Source organism: Cygnus olor, chromosome 2 (genome assembly GCF_009769625.2).
Source record: "Cygnus olor isolate bCygOlo1 chromosome 2, bCygOlo1.pri.v2, whole genome shotgun sequence".
Classification (NCBI taxonomy): domain Eukaryota; kingdom Metazoa; phylum Chordata; class Aves; order Anseriformes; family Anatidae; genus Cygnus; species Cygnus olor.
This window is the reverse complement of record NC_049170.1, coordinates 157919925-157934220: the sequence shown is the minus strand read 5'-3', so window position 1 is coordinate 157934220 and position 14296 is coordinate 157919925. Positions and strand designations below refer to the sequence as shown.

Below are 14296 nucleotides of genomic sequence, written 5' to 3'. Positions count from 1 at the left end.
CAATGGCTTATTTTCAAATAAACCTCTCTTTTCTGACACCAAGTCAATATTTGCCAGGTTCCCTTTGCAACATGCTTCAGCACTGATTTTCTCCTCTGAGGTCTTTTAGCCACTTTTTGATGCAGCTCAAACTTGTTGAGATTGAAATATACACCATGAGCATGGCCCTGGAGGGGGAAGGTGAAGCAGAAGAAATACTTTAAGAACTTTCATCCTGCTCCAAAACTAGTGCAACTATTACTTGGGCCAGAACACACTGAAATCATCAGTGGCATTTCTCCTTGAAGCCCCATAAAGGACAAACCCTCACGTAGCAACTCTCCTGTGAAGAGGTTTGTGATCCGTCAGTCTGAATCCAAGGGTTTGGAAAACAACAGAAGTTCTTTCTAGGGAAGAAACAAGGCCTCCAGCAGTTCCGAGTAGAAATGGAAGAGTTCAATAAGAATTCATCCTTTGAACTTTGTCTTTCTCTCCTGATTCTCTTTCCTTGCATTTTCTTTCATTCTCACCCCCTTTCCCTGCCGCACTATCTAGTGTGCACCCATCTGCTAAAAAATAAAAAGGGCTCCCTGCGCTAGTGTCTATTGAAGTGCCATATGGCTGAGGTATTGCCTTAGGTGGTGAGCATCACCGAGTGCATCTCTGAGTGAACAGAGATTTCTGCATTTGAGGTTTAATTAGGTAACTGCTTTTTAAGTGGCATCAGTTTCCCCTTAAACACTTACTATTTCTCAGTAAAGAAAAAAGGCGATGAAGCCGGTCTCAAATACAGCCTGACATGTGTCATTGAGTGTTCCCATCCTTCTCGTAATGATTCACGTCTCCTTCATCTTCACTGTTGGGAGTAACAGGGAAAGTGGTCTCCTGAGCGTTCACCATCCCTCCCACCCCAATCTGCCCAGCTTTCCTGCTTCATTCCTGCTGCTACAGACATGCTTGTAGTCTGGGTTACACAGCACCATCTGTTACAGAGGAGGAAGGAGTTGTTTATTTCAAGATGCAGCTGCAATATAGCATTAGTGAGGGAGGGAGATCTAGAGGAGTTGTATGCTTTTAGATGTCTCTTAAAATGACAGACTTGGGTGTCATGCAGCAGAAATCTACCTGCAAACAAACAGAAATGCAGTACAGGGAAAACAGAAGAAAAAAGCTATGAGATCTATGAGATCTAGCTGGGCTGGGGTTTGCTGTTGCATTAATCCATTTCATAGAATAGCTCAGTGCAGACAAAGCAACTAATTGCGTATGCTTGATAATCAATTGAAATGAAAAATTAAAAGTGCTTACTTACACCACTGATGAAGCTGGAAATTTAGTATCAATTTAAGCAATGGCCACATTGCAAAATACTCTAGTATCATTGTTGTTTATTAGATTTCCCCTAATTAGTGCTCTACTAGTGTAAGATTTACGGGGAATGAAAAGTTGTGTGTGTTCTTTCTCAGAGAGGGATTAATTTCACAGTGGCTGAGGAGTCCATGTGTTTCCATGTATTGTACCCCAAAACTTCTGAATCCTCTCAAGGAAGTGAGGCTTTACTTTATCCTGTGGTGATCTTGTATCACTACACAATAAATGGGAGGATGAAATAACATCAGGTGATTGTGACATTTATGAGCCTGAAGGAGATATTTGCAATAGGCAGCCAACCACAGCCCCAGTGGCAGTCACACGTGACTATCATACAAGCACAAGTCATCCAGGATGCATCATTCTTAACCTTTGGCCATAAAGGACTTCTGAATAGAGTCTTGGCCAACTGCAATATGAGATTATTCTGATCCTGCCATCTGCTGCCAACTCCAGGTCAAGAACAGTGCAGAGAATTATTTGTTATTTGCTTGTTTTTTGTTATTTCTGTGCTTGTTTCCTTGTTTTTTTTTTCAATGCCACTGTCATTCTTGTTAAAGGGTGAATTTTGATATCTGAGGAGAGAGGAACTCCTCATGCTTGGTGCGTGTGAGGATGTGTAGGCTTCTGCTCAGCCACACTGGATAGCCAGTAACACCTCTGAAACACGCAGAGGGTAGTGCCAAAATTCGTTGCTAATTATTATTGTCTAAGGAGATCCCAGTTGTGCCAAGTGGAGAAGGCTGCACAATAACTACCATAGTTATTCTGTTTTTCAAATAATTCTACAAACATAGAGTTAAAGATAAGTCAAAAGCGCCTTTCCATTCCATGGGTTCATAATAATTCTCTACAGTTTAATCTCTTGTGTTTTGTCTAGACTGGTTTTTCACTTTTGTGTTAAACATGTCAAAGACCTCCACCACTGTGATATCCAAGATACGTTTAAAACCCTAAATGCGTCCCCCTTTTTTTCTTCCTCTGCCTTTTGTTTATCAGATTTTAGCTGTGAAAACACTTATTTGATACCCTAAAGTTCTCTCTGTGCCTCTCAGAGCTCTTAAATACTTCATATCCCTTCTTTTGTTTGTTGATTCCTTAGTACTAGATGCTATAAAGTAAGTAAAATCTTAATCATTTCCATTCATATAAATGGAACCAGCAGCACAATGCAGAATATGTGATATATAAGCAGCTCTTCAGTGACTATTCATGATTATTTTCCCTCCCCAACAAACTTCTGTATCTTTTCAAAAGAAAATTAAGACACTTCTGGAAGCCTACATGATCCCTTTAGTGATACTATTCACGATAGTGATAATAAACAGAAACGAGTCAAACAGATGAAGCACCCTGCTAAATCTAACCTGGCTGCTTTTTAGGACAAGGACACCCACTCTTGCTGGTACAAAAGGGCTGTTCCACCCATTTCCTGCCTTCAGCAGCACACATAAGCAGACACCTAGGGAAGGGTAATAACAGATGATATATACAGAATATTCCCTCACATATACTCCAAGTCTCCAATTATTTTCTGCTTAGGGACTTCTGACACCATTGTTTATTCAGTAACTCAGAGAAGATCTTTCTTTTAATTTTTCCCCTTTTTTTCCCTTGAATCCATGGATTTTTAAATTATTTTTTAACTTCTGGTGGGGATTTAAGGAGAACATGCATATAACCAGCGGGAGATGTTTTTGTGTGTATGAAGAACAATACAGGGAAAACAAAATGGAAGCTATAGATATATATGTAGTAAATAGAGAATATATGAGATTGCTTTTAGATGGCTTCAGTATAATTTAGTATGAAAGGTAATAATTAAGCTTTCCATATTGAAAATGGGAACACTTTGTGTGGTCACAAAACAAACAAACGAACAAAAGAATCCAAACCTCAAACTTGCTAACAAACAAAGAACCCCTGAAAAAGAAAAATATGTATATATTAAAAACAAAACAAACAAAAAAATGGAACAGAACATGTTTCCCAGGCACATTTTTATGAAGACAGGCTTTCTTCCCTATACTAGTGTATTCAGCGCTAGTGTAACTGGTCACGGATGTTTTATTTATAAAGAAAATATACAAGGCAAATCAGTAAAACTTGCAAATAGAAGGAGATAATACAAAAATATTTAATTTAGGAGTAAAATATAACACATTATAGGACTGAATTCACTTAACTTTAGCCAAGTAAACCGGAACTGGTCACTTAAGGCTCCTTTTCAGGCTAACACATTCTGTTGAATAGATTTAGTTGAAGGTGAACTGAAGACAAAATATTTCACCAGCATAGAGCAGAAGCATGATGGGAAAGGTCAAGGTGAATGTCATCTCAGTTTTTCTTACTCTCATTTATGAACAAGCAACTGAGGAGCAAACTCAGGCACTATGAGGGGATATCCAAAAGGCATATCAGGGTTATCTATAAATATCAGAATGAACTCCCTGACATATCTACGTTTTCCTGCCATAACCAATTGCTCTAGTATCCCTGGTGCCTCCTAAAACATCTGCTTTCATATGGGCTTTTTTATGTTAATGTCGTACTTACTGCTACTGGGTAAATGAAGCAACCGTGTGAAGTGTACTTCCGTTTAGTGTTTCAGTCCTAGCATCATATGCATGAATAATGCCAACATATGTGCATAAAAACAGCATCACCCAAGAGTTAATAACAGCTAGTGTTCAGATGGATGCAGAAAAGCATTTTATTAACATCAATGGACCGAATTAGTTGTTTTTAATCAGTTCTATGTACAGCACTCCTATGTCTAGCACTGTTCTTAATGAAAACATAAGTTCTAGTTCTAATTCCAGTACAGAATTTTGTCTATTCTGTCTCTGTCCTCATTACTAAAATCAATTAAAAACTCATAGTTAAATAGTCTTTCTCTTTTTATTTATTTATTTATTTATTTGGAAAGCAAACAAACAAAGAAACAAGAAAGCCAGGAAAATCTGAAGTAGGTATTTACTGCATTTGAATATACAGGGCTGTTGCACTGAAATATCTATTAGTGTATAAGATGCCACACAATGTACATAGTCCTATTCTGTTTTTCTTTCCTGACAGGTCAGCTTTACAACTCTAATTTTCTCTGTCTTTACCAAAACCATGTAATACTTCCACCAGTTCCCTTTAAGGAACATACAGAGCATACAGTTCCTACTCCCCGAGCTGAAATAGTTGGAATTCAGTGATAACCATGCTGTGTATCTTCTGTGGACTCTCTCAGGGATTGTCATCTCTATCTCCACTAACATGTAAATTGTAATTTAAGGGCTTCTGTCACATTTTACAGCTTTGATTTGCTTTCTTTTTTTTTTTTTTAAATAGTTAAATGCTGCTGTAAAGTGAAAGTCTGGTATTTCCCACGACTCTTGCCAGATTCTCAGGGATGGAGAAATAGTAATGATACGCTGAAAGGGTACTGAAAGATTTGCATGCTAGGCAGCCTTGGCTACATACTCTAGTGTTTAAGCATCTATCTCTTTGAAATTGTCTTTTCCTGCAACCAGATATATTTCAATCTCAGTCAGCATTTTTCTTTCTGGTAGTTAATCCAAACTGAAAGTCCAATACCAGTCCAATGCCAGTAATTCTACATGCTCCCAGCGAAACATAGGATTTGCCAATTGGTACAAGCTGATGACTCATCAGGTCTGCTATCTAGTCTCTATTAGTCTCCAGCACACAATGTCTTATCTGGCCAGTGTTTTATGTCTCTTATTTCTGTGTTATTCTGAGTGCTTCCAAGAATAATGCAGTTTATTCATAAAGTTCATTTTCTCTCTTCCTCCTCCACACAATAGGAGTTGCCAAATGAGAGTCTGGGAGCTCTGTCTTTCTAGGGAAAGATTGGCAGTGACTGCACAGATCAAAAGAGTTGTGGGCTGTTCCAAGGCAAGTGAGACTCTAAGCACTTGTCCATGCAGTTTGGGGAAGGGAAACGCATACTGCCTGGCTCAAGTGTTAGCTTGCACAACTAACACAAAGGGGTTAGGACAAAGGGGTTAAAGCATACTAAAAAAATACATTGTCTTGGAGTACTCTAAAGGTGAGGTAGGAGGGCCATGTAAGTGGTGGCCTCTATTTTTTAAGATAATGTCTTCAAATTGCCTCCATTACCGTAGAAGTTTGGTTAAAGAGATGCATTGGGAGCACTGTCCCTGCTCATCTTTACTAGCAGTTTTTGCCTGACAACCACAGCACTTGCCAGAGTGAACAAAATCATTCACGTTTCTCTTCCAAGTGGCAACAGGAGGAACCATCCTTTCCTGAAATGTCAGCAAATCCAGAATGTCTGTGCTATGTTCTCCTTCTCTTACTCCTCTTAAGAACCAGAATTTCTTACTGTTAATCTAACAACGTGTCCACTCCCAAAGCTGCCAAGCTGCCCCAAATTGTCTTTCAAAAATAAAGAGATAAATGCAAGGGAAAGGCTGTATCTTGTAGTTCATCAATTTAGTGCAGCTTAACGTACAAAGAGAGCTCATAGATGGAGAGAGATCCATGCTATTTTCTTGGACATTCAATCCCATCTGTTTAACGTCACTTAGATTTAGATCACACATTGCTGGCAATTTTAACCTTGTTTTTCATGTCAACAAAATGAAGTGATAACCCTTCTGCCACTGATTAAACCTCTTGGAGCCTCACTCCTCTGCATTTCATTCTTAGGCTCAGGGAAACACAGAATATCCTGAGTTGGAAGGGACCCACAAGGATCATTGAGTCCAGCTCCTGGCTTCACACAGGACCTCCTCAAAATCAAACCATATGTCTGAGAGTATTGTCCAAATGCTTCTTGAATTCTGTCAGGCTGAGTGCCATGACCACTTCCCAGGGGAACTTGTTCCAGAAGAAGGTGGTTCCAGATAAGGTTGTTTAGTTTGTTATTGGACAGTCATGAAGGACATCCCAAATGAGAGACTTCCTTTGAGAAGTAGGATGACAGTGCTTCTACAAGGATAACATGGAGAAAAAAAACAACAAGCGTGTTTTAAGGAAGCGTCTTCTTTGAGTTGCGACCTGGAGAAGAAGCAAGACTGTTTTAACTGTTTTTTATTCCTTCTCTTGCCTGGTTGTTTTGGCATAGGCTTGAAGGAGTTCTTCGTTTAAGCACACCTTGACTGGAGAGCAGGATTGCCTGCTTATTTATACCTGGATGTCAGCTTTGGATACCTCTGCCTATTTCCTACATTTTATTTGCAAGTTGTCTGAAAAAGCGTGTCTTGTTGGACCCTGAACTGGAGCAAAACACATGGAATAATCTATATATAAGATGGCGAAGCATCTGCAGCGAGGCCAATGTTAATGATCAGTGGTCTAATGCAGGAAGTATAGAAAAAAAAATTGGAGAAAGTGAGCCTCTATGGCCCAAAACACTGGCCAGAGAAAAAGCTAGTAAAATGTCAGTGAATCTTTGGTGAATTACATTAGCTCACACATTTGTGCTCCAGGTAGCTCCTGGGGACTTCTGTCAGAACTTACTGGAAGTACTTGTCAGAATCAAATTTTTACACCTCACACAACTTCACAATAATTCGTTCAGGGCTTATGTCAAATTTATGGCTCAAATAATAAGAACTTACTGGAGGTTGAAATGCAACTGTATCTTGGAGTAAACATTGTCATGTTAAAGAACTATGTAATGACTTATCAATCATACACAACTCTGCTATGCACAGTTTGCCATGAGGGCAAAAGAAACAATATCTTTTTATTCAGATATAGGGGATTTTTACCATGTTTTAATCTGATAAAACAATGCTTCTGAAACTTGCTACTTACTTGCTGTTTAATCAGAGTAGAGTTTGAGATGTCATTATCTGATGTTGCACATCGTCAACACCAGATAATACAAAAATCCTTGAAATTTAAAGATTGGTTGCATGTTATTGCCACATCATCTTGCTACTTCCATAGCAATATGTATTTTTAAGAATTTGGGGAAATTACTGCTTCTCCTTCCCCTCCTTCCCATCTCATCTGTTATGTGTCATGTCCCAAATCCTGGGCACTTCACCTTTCTGTGAAATGGATCTTCTCACAGTCCTCAAAATTCAGCTAGCACTGTTGCACAGCTTTGACTTCTAGGTGCAGATTCTGACACGGTTACAGAATTTTTAATAGATTTGCACGGCCTTATTCAGTTCCATGTTTCTTAAAAACTTTGCCATATACTCCAACACTGGTAAGGAATTTGCTTTGCTAAAACAAATCTTTACAGCTCAGAAGTGGCAATGCATGGGAGTAAATTCTTACTAGCCACATGCCAATTTTCTAGCATGGAGCTGGAAAATGGTTTGGATGTCTTTCACTGTAGTGAGTGCTAAGGAGCTGGCTCATAGAGACATCTTTTTTGGACTCATCAAAACATAGGCACATCCCCAAAAGATGCCCATTCACCTGCATTAACATTTACCTGTTAAACTTCTATATTACCGACGATCTCCAGTTGCTAAATTAAAAAGCAATTTAAGCCAGAGCCAGAAGTCTTCTGAAGTTCCAAAAGATTTCTATTGGAGCATATTTCTAAAATAAAGAGAAATTATTTCACTATAGTTGGATGAAAAAGGGTTGCTGGGCCCCACTCAAGCAGTTAAGAGAATGCATGGAAGAAATAAATGACTAAGTGAATATGAAGCAATATTCTATGAAATATATCATCACCCTGCTTTCTCATTTTTATTTATTTATTTATTTCCTGACAGAAGGCTCTTGGGTTATTAGGTCTGTCCTATTTTAAGAACCTGTTGTTAAAATTACAGTATAAGCAGAAATGGCCAGTGTGACTGAATAGAACAGCGGCTTTTCTGCTGTGAGCATTGTGCACTAGAGAAATGTCTTTAGAAGATTTCTGCAATGAAAAGTGGGTATCATTTACTTCCTTGGAAAATTTGTGGGAAGGACTATTTAAAAAGAAATAATTTTAACTGATGGAAAAGCTTTACTGAAGGCAAAATCTCATCATTGTATAGTACTTTTGAACAAAGACCCAGATAAAAGCTTAAGGCTGGGAGATTCACAATGTCAGTGATGAAGTTCTTGTCACAAGTCAGTGTAATGAAGTTCTTGGATTAATCTAATGTCTGATTAGCTTCAGCTTGAAAGATGCAGGATATTTTTTTGGTTGGTTGGTTGGTTGTTTTTTCCTATTTGTTTTGTGAGTTTTGTCTTTACTTCATCTTTTTTTCACCCTGAAAATACATCATTTAGCATTAATGTATATAATAATGTAATTATATCAGGCCCAGGTTGAAACCTTCATAGGAAGGTGATCAGAAAAGAAAGACTTGAGTCCTCAGAAACCATTCCACACCATCACAGGTGGAAGTTCAATCAAGTTACAGCATGACCTGCAGAGGGATGTCTGGTATGGGGCTAAATTTGATATCGATGTCCAAAGCTGGTGATCTGGTGAATTCTAAACACATAAGAAAAATATATCAGCCTTGTCTGGAAAATCTGAGAGTTTTCTCTACCTCTCAGAACTACTATGCTCTGTACGCATATCTATTCTCTGATATTTCTATTATATCTATTTCTATATCTATATATGTCTATTATGTCTCTCAGAGGCAGAAAAACAACCATATGTTTTCTACTTTCAGTATTCTCTTGAGGCTTTTCAGAAACAGAAAACTTAGAGACTCATGTCACAAGATGATATGTCCACTATCAGCCTTGCATATGAGTTTAGGTTCTTCATCACAAAAAAAAATGTTGTGAAAGGTCAACTGCTGTTGATAAGGGAGTGCAATTTATCTGGATGAGTCCTTCCAACAAAAAAGTTCATTGAGGTTAATGTCTATGAAAAAGCCTTAATATCTGTATAACTTTGCAAAAGTAAGAAGTTATATTGTCAAAACTTATTTACACAGTATGATAGGTATCATCACATTTTCTTAGAGCAAAAACAGATCTCACATGATTCAAAACAACAGCAGATAGGATCAAGTTTGTTTTTCATCCTGGAAAATTTATCTTCTCATGAGACTAGCTGTTTAATTCACAGGCAGAACAAGCTAGACTAAATAAACGAGCAGAGTTTGCACTGTAAACTGCAAAGATTCTTCTCTAAAGCCAAAGAGGGCTGTGGGATGGATTCATACCTCAGATTCCTACTGCAACTTATAGCCACCACGTGACTGGAGAGGTTCGTCTGTCTGATTTTGTGGTTCACAGTAAAAAGGTCTGTAAGCCTGCATCGGAGAGTAGTCTTAGCAGTCTGATGGCAGTAGAATCTTTTTCCATTTGTCTTTCCTTTCCTGCCCTCTCTCTTCATGCATGTAAAGAATCAGGTTAAATATGCTTGTTTCCTGTCATTAACTGTGAGTGTAATAGAAATGATTCGCTGAAATGTGGACAAGCAAAGCCTCGTCACCCAGGTTTCTACTTGTAAAGTTCCCAAAGATCTGCCCCAACATTGTTTTTATTTTTGTATTTTTATTTTATTTCTATTTTATTTGCTAGGGATTGTAATTTAGTTCTGCTGTTAACACAAGACTGTGTACTCTATGACTAGAACTGCTAGACTCAGCATTACAATCCTTATTACTACCATAGCAACTAGTAGAAAAAAAAAAACAAACCTCCTTATTCAAAATCTAAGAGTAGGACAGAACTCAAACTCTCTTTCAATAAGTGAAAATAACTAATTTTAATCTCCAACTATGCCAGAAACATATATTGAATTTGTTGGTTCATGGCCCAACGTATCTTGCAGTTAGTTTGTTTCTGGAGATCCTCTTGTTGCACAAAAGCCAAGTCTATATATTGTCTATTTATAATTTAAATGTTTTTAGTAATGTTGAATATTTTCTCTGTCTGCAAATCAAGATTCATTATTCACAGTAGCTTCAGAACCTGCCAAGAGCAATGGCTTGTGCTGGTAGTGAAATTTGCTTTCATGTCAAAAATATGGTGCCCTTCATTTCAGTCCTCGGAGACAAAGCCTGTCCAAAGTCTGCAGGACTTGATTAGACTTCATTCTTTCTCTCCCATACACAGGAACGTGTGCTCACACATAAGCTCTCTCAACCCCCAACCCCATACATACATATAAATGCACACATACGGTGTCTTTATAGGTCTTTAAGGAAGCCTTCTGTTAGTGGTTGATTTGAATTTGTCATTTACACAGTTGTTCACTAAGTACAGTGCTAAGAAATCTTGACAACTATTTGGTGGTTCTGTGATGCTAACACCTGCATCTCAGCCAGATTGTGGCCAGAAGGTCAAGGGAGGTGCTCCTTTGCCTCTACTCAGCACTGGCAAGCCACATCTGGAGTTCTGTGTCCAGTGCTGGGCTCCCCAGGACAAAGAGAATGCATGGGACATACTGGAGCAAGGTCAGCAAAGGACCAGGAAGACAATTATGGACTGAAGCACCTGACATGCAAGGAGAGGCTGAGAGCTGGGATTGTCAGCTTGGAGAAGTCGTGTTATTTATGCGAATGGGGGATTATAGAGGTTATGGAACTAGACTCTTCTGAGTGGTTTCCACAGACGGGACAAGAGGCAACAAACTGAAGTACAGAAAATTAGTTTAAAGATAAGAGAACACTTTTTTACTCTAAGAACTGTCAAATGGAAATAGGTTTCCCAGGGAGGCGTCCATCCTTGGAGCTACGCAGAATGCAACTAGACGCAACTCTGATGACCTTACTTTAGCTGACCCTGCACTGAGATAGTGGTTAGACTAAATTATCTCTAGAGGTCTCTTCCCACCTCATCTCTTCTGTGACTTACATAGACAGCGACCATATTGTTTATTGGCAACTGCAGAAATGTTCCTTTCTTTTCTCTTCACTTTACCTTCAGCCTTTCCTCTTTGAAGAAAGATTAAGAAATGTTAACAGCGAGCAGGGTAGTCGAAATGGTTCCAAAGTGAATGGAAAGGCAATGTGATTCCTAGTGCCAATCTCCTTTCCAGAGCCTTTCTACTCATCTGAGTAACTCTAGCAAATACATTTCTGATATTAGAAGAATTTCTACTACTGAACTTATACAACTTAGTTTGTGTGTCCACGGTGTATACTTCTACATCTAAGAGAGTCATTCTGAAGATCTCTTTGTAGTTAATACAAGTCAACAACGAGTGAAATCTAGGTCGTTCTGAAGTTGGTGTCTTTATTCAAATGACATGACTCCCACCCTAAAAATCCACTGGCTGTATTGATTAGATCTGTAATTATTGTAATAGGAACCTGGGAGCATGGGAGGCATTATACTCAGATGGAGACACACAACTTAAATTAGCTGAGATGAACTGAGATGAACATCATGTGCAGAAGAATACTCTCTCTCATTAAAGTGTTTCTATTAGCTCTTTGCAGTGTTTATGTGAATGCAAGACACTATCTTCTATGCTTTGTATTGAGTGCACCACAGCACACAATGGATGTTTGATTTCACAAGATTATCTAAATACCTTACTATGAACAATTCTAATAATTGGCATAAATAACAATATGTGCTTATCTTTTCATTTTGACATTGTTCTTGATTTAGAGTAAAGCATAATTAAAACAAAGAGCAATTCTAAGGTTTTCAGCAGTAGTCAACAACAGTTGTTCTCTGTTATGGTTTTACTGATAGCAACAGAAAAAATTTCCATTTCTTTCCTTTTCCTTAATACCAAGTAGGACCAGATTTCTAGCATAGCATATACACAAAGAAGGAAGTACAGGTAGAAAAAAATGCAACCACTACAAAAGTCTGTTGTATTTTCATGGTGATATTTACAACAAACAGCCAAAGCTGTTTCACAATAAGTGCAAAATACAGTTTGTTTAACCTCTAACCTTTGTCTATAGTGCAGATGTCTATCTTTGAAGTCATTCTAGGAGGCTTCTCTTATAGCTATAAGAGAGAAGCATGAACTTTTATAAAAAAATAATTTTAAAATATTTTAAAATTATATATATTTTTAATTGCATCTGTATTTTCATTAACTATTTACATTAGGCAATATAAATATTTTATCGTGTAGAGATCTACACATGATATGGTGAGAGTCCTTCCTATCAAGTGAAAGTGTCTACTGGCTTCATTTTGTGGAGAAATGGAAAAGAGATAAATGTTTCTAAGATATATTCTCTTCTGCAAAGTACACCAATGTCACACTCCTGTTTCTTAGTGCACTTTTCAGGAAAATGTATTTTTAAAATCAGACTTACTATCCTCTAGGTATGGGAACTGCTGGCATTGAAGAGAATGCAAAATCCACCCATTTCTTTGCCACATTAGATTATACTACATATTTTCTGTATAAATTTGATTTGTCTCTATTCTTATTCTCTCCACCCCTTCCACTTCCACAATTATTTTATACTGGAATCAGTGAAAATACACTTTTCTGAGTTATGTCTACTTTGTTGTTGCATTTTGGCATCATTTTGAGTAGCCATCCTTCCATCAGAAATAACATTATATCAGCAAATCTCTGGAAATCCCATGAATGCTTAACTATTATTCTTGCTTTTGCAGAGCCTGTGAGCACCCCATGAAGTGGAATGGATTCTCAAGGCATTTCACATTCAGGCCCTATATCAATGTCTGCTTTACTGATCACAGTGTATTAAAACTGCTATAACCAACAAATACTGTAATTGTATGAAAGAAAAGCTGAGTTTTATACCATGTGTTAATATAATTGCAGATAACTTTTTTTTCCCCCTTCATTGAAGATACGTTTTACCTAGTGTTATGAATTTTAATTGTGTCCCCTGTGTATCTGGGGAATGTTATTTCTTTGCCTCCATATCTGGTATCCTGTGTGTTGTGAGATATGTAGCTGTGAATTCATCTGTATTGTTTGTGTTTTTAACAGTTCTGCTCATTTAAAACCATGAAAGTCAATGTCTTTTGTTTGATTCTTTTGTGTGTGTGTGGTTGTTTTTCTACATTTTAAATATAATCCAGCCCAGATTCTCATTCTGTACACTGCTGCTTTATAATTTGCTCTGCAGATCTGAGCTAAATATTTTCACAATTACATGTGTCATTTACAAACCAATCAATGAGATACTTAGTTGATACCATTGTATGCATAGAACACATTTGTTATGAGAAACACTAGTGCAAGAGCAGAACAAATAAACATTAAGACATATTATCCCCCTTTTTTAAAAAAAATAAAAAATAAAATCTATAATCTGTTAAAAAAAATCAAGCAAAGCATCTCATGAAAAATGTCAGATTTTGTATTTGATTTAATTTCATAGGTTTCAATGAATCCAGCATTTGGGATTTTGTTCTATTTTCGCGCACAATAATTTCTGCTGAAACATGATTGAATATGCAATTTAAATTCATCTTTAAATGTGTCATGTACTGTAAATGCAGTTTTCCTCCAGCAAATAAAGCATTTCAGAAATGGTTTTAATTAAAATGTCATAGGAAGTACTGAAGAGAATTTCACAAAATGGTATTTTTTTTTTATTCTTCGTGAAGTTACATCTTTTAGCAACACAGTGTCTCACCAGAAAATAAATAAATAAATAAATAAAATCAGGTACCTCGATATGATATGTGGTATTGGTTACTGTGAAGGTTTAGAAAAGAATAATAAATATTAAACTAGATTCTTACCTGCACTGATTTCAATTACATGCTTCCTTTCCAAAAAGCTGATGCAGTCTTTTGTCAGTAAAGGTTGAGCACAGAAAATGCTCAGAAAAGTCTTGCAGTTGCTTAAGCTCATTCAGGGTCAAAAGTGTAGAACTGTTAAATATGTGCAGTTAAGTTTGGAAGGGAAACAAAAGTTAGAGTGTTGTTGTTGTTTTTTTTGTTGTGTTTTTTTTTTTATTTTAATTTTGTGTGTGTGTGTGTTTCTCCCTAGATCTAACTGGCAAAGTCTACATAACTCAGTCATATGTAATATTCAACAGTGGCTATTAAGAAGAGGTAATTAATAGGATTATACTCCCCC

At 37.3% G+C, this 14296-nt stretch overlaps 1 protein-coding gene across 8 annotated transcripts in view; it reads left to right on the top strand.

Moving 5' to 3' along the window:
• The window catches only part of TSNARE1 (t-SNARE domain containing 1), a 461283-nt gene extending 447328 nt beyond the window's left edge, over positions 1 to 13955 (top strand). For all 8 annotated transcript variants that reach the window (XM_040547413.1, XM_040547407.1, XM_040547408.1 and 5 more), the window contains one exon: positions 12853 to 13955. The gene's annotated coding sequence lies outside the window, so the exon portion shown is untranslated. The remainder of the gene's footprint in view (positions 1 to 12852) is intronic.
• The last annotated feature ends 341 nt before the right edge of the window (positions 13956 to 14296 follow it).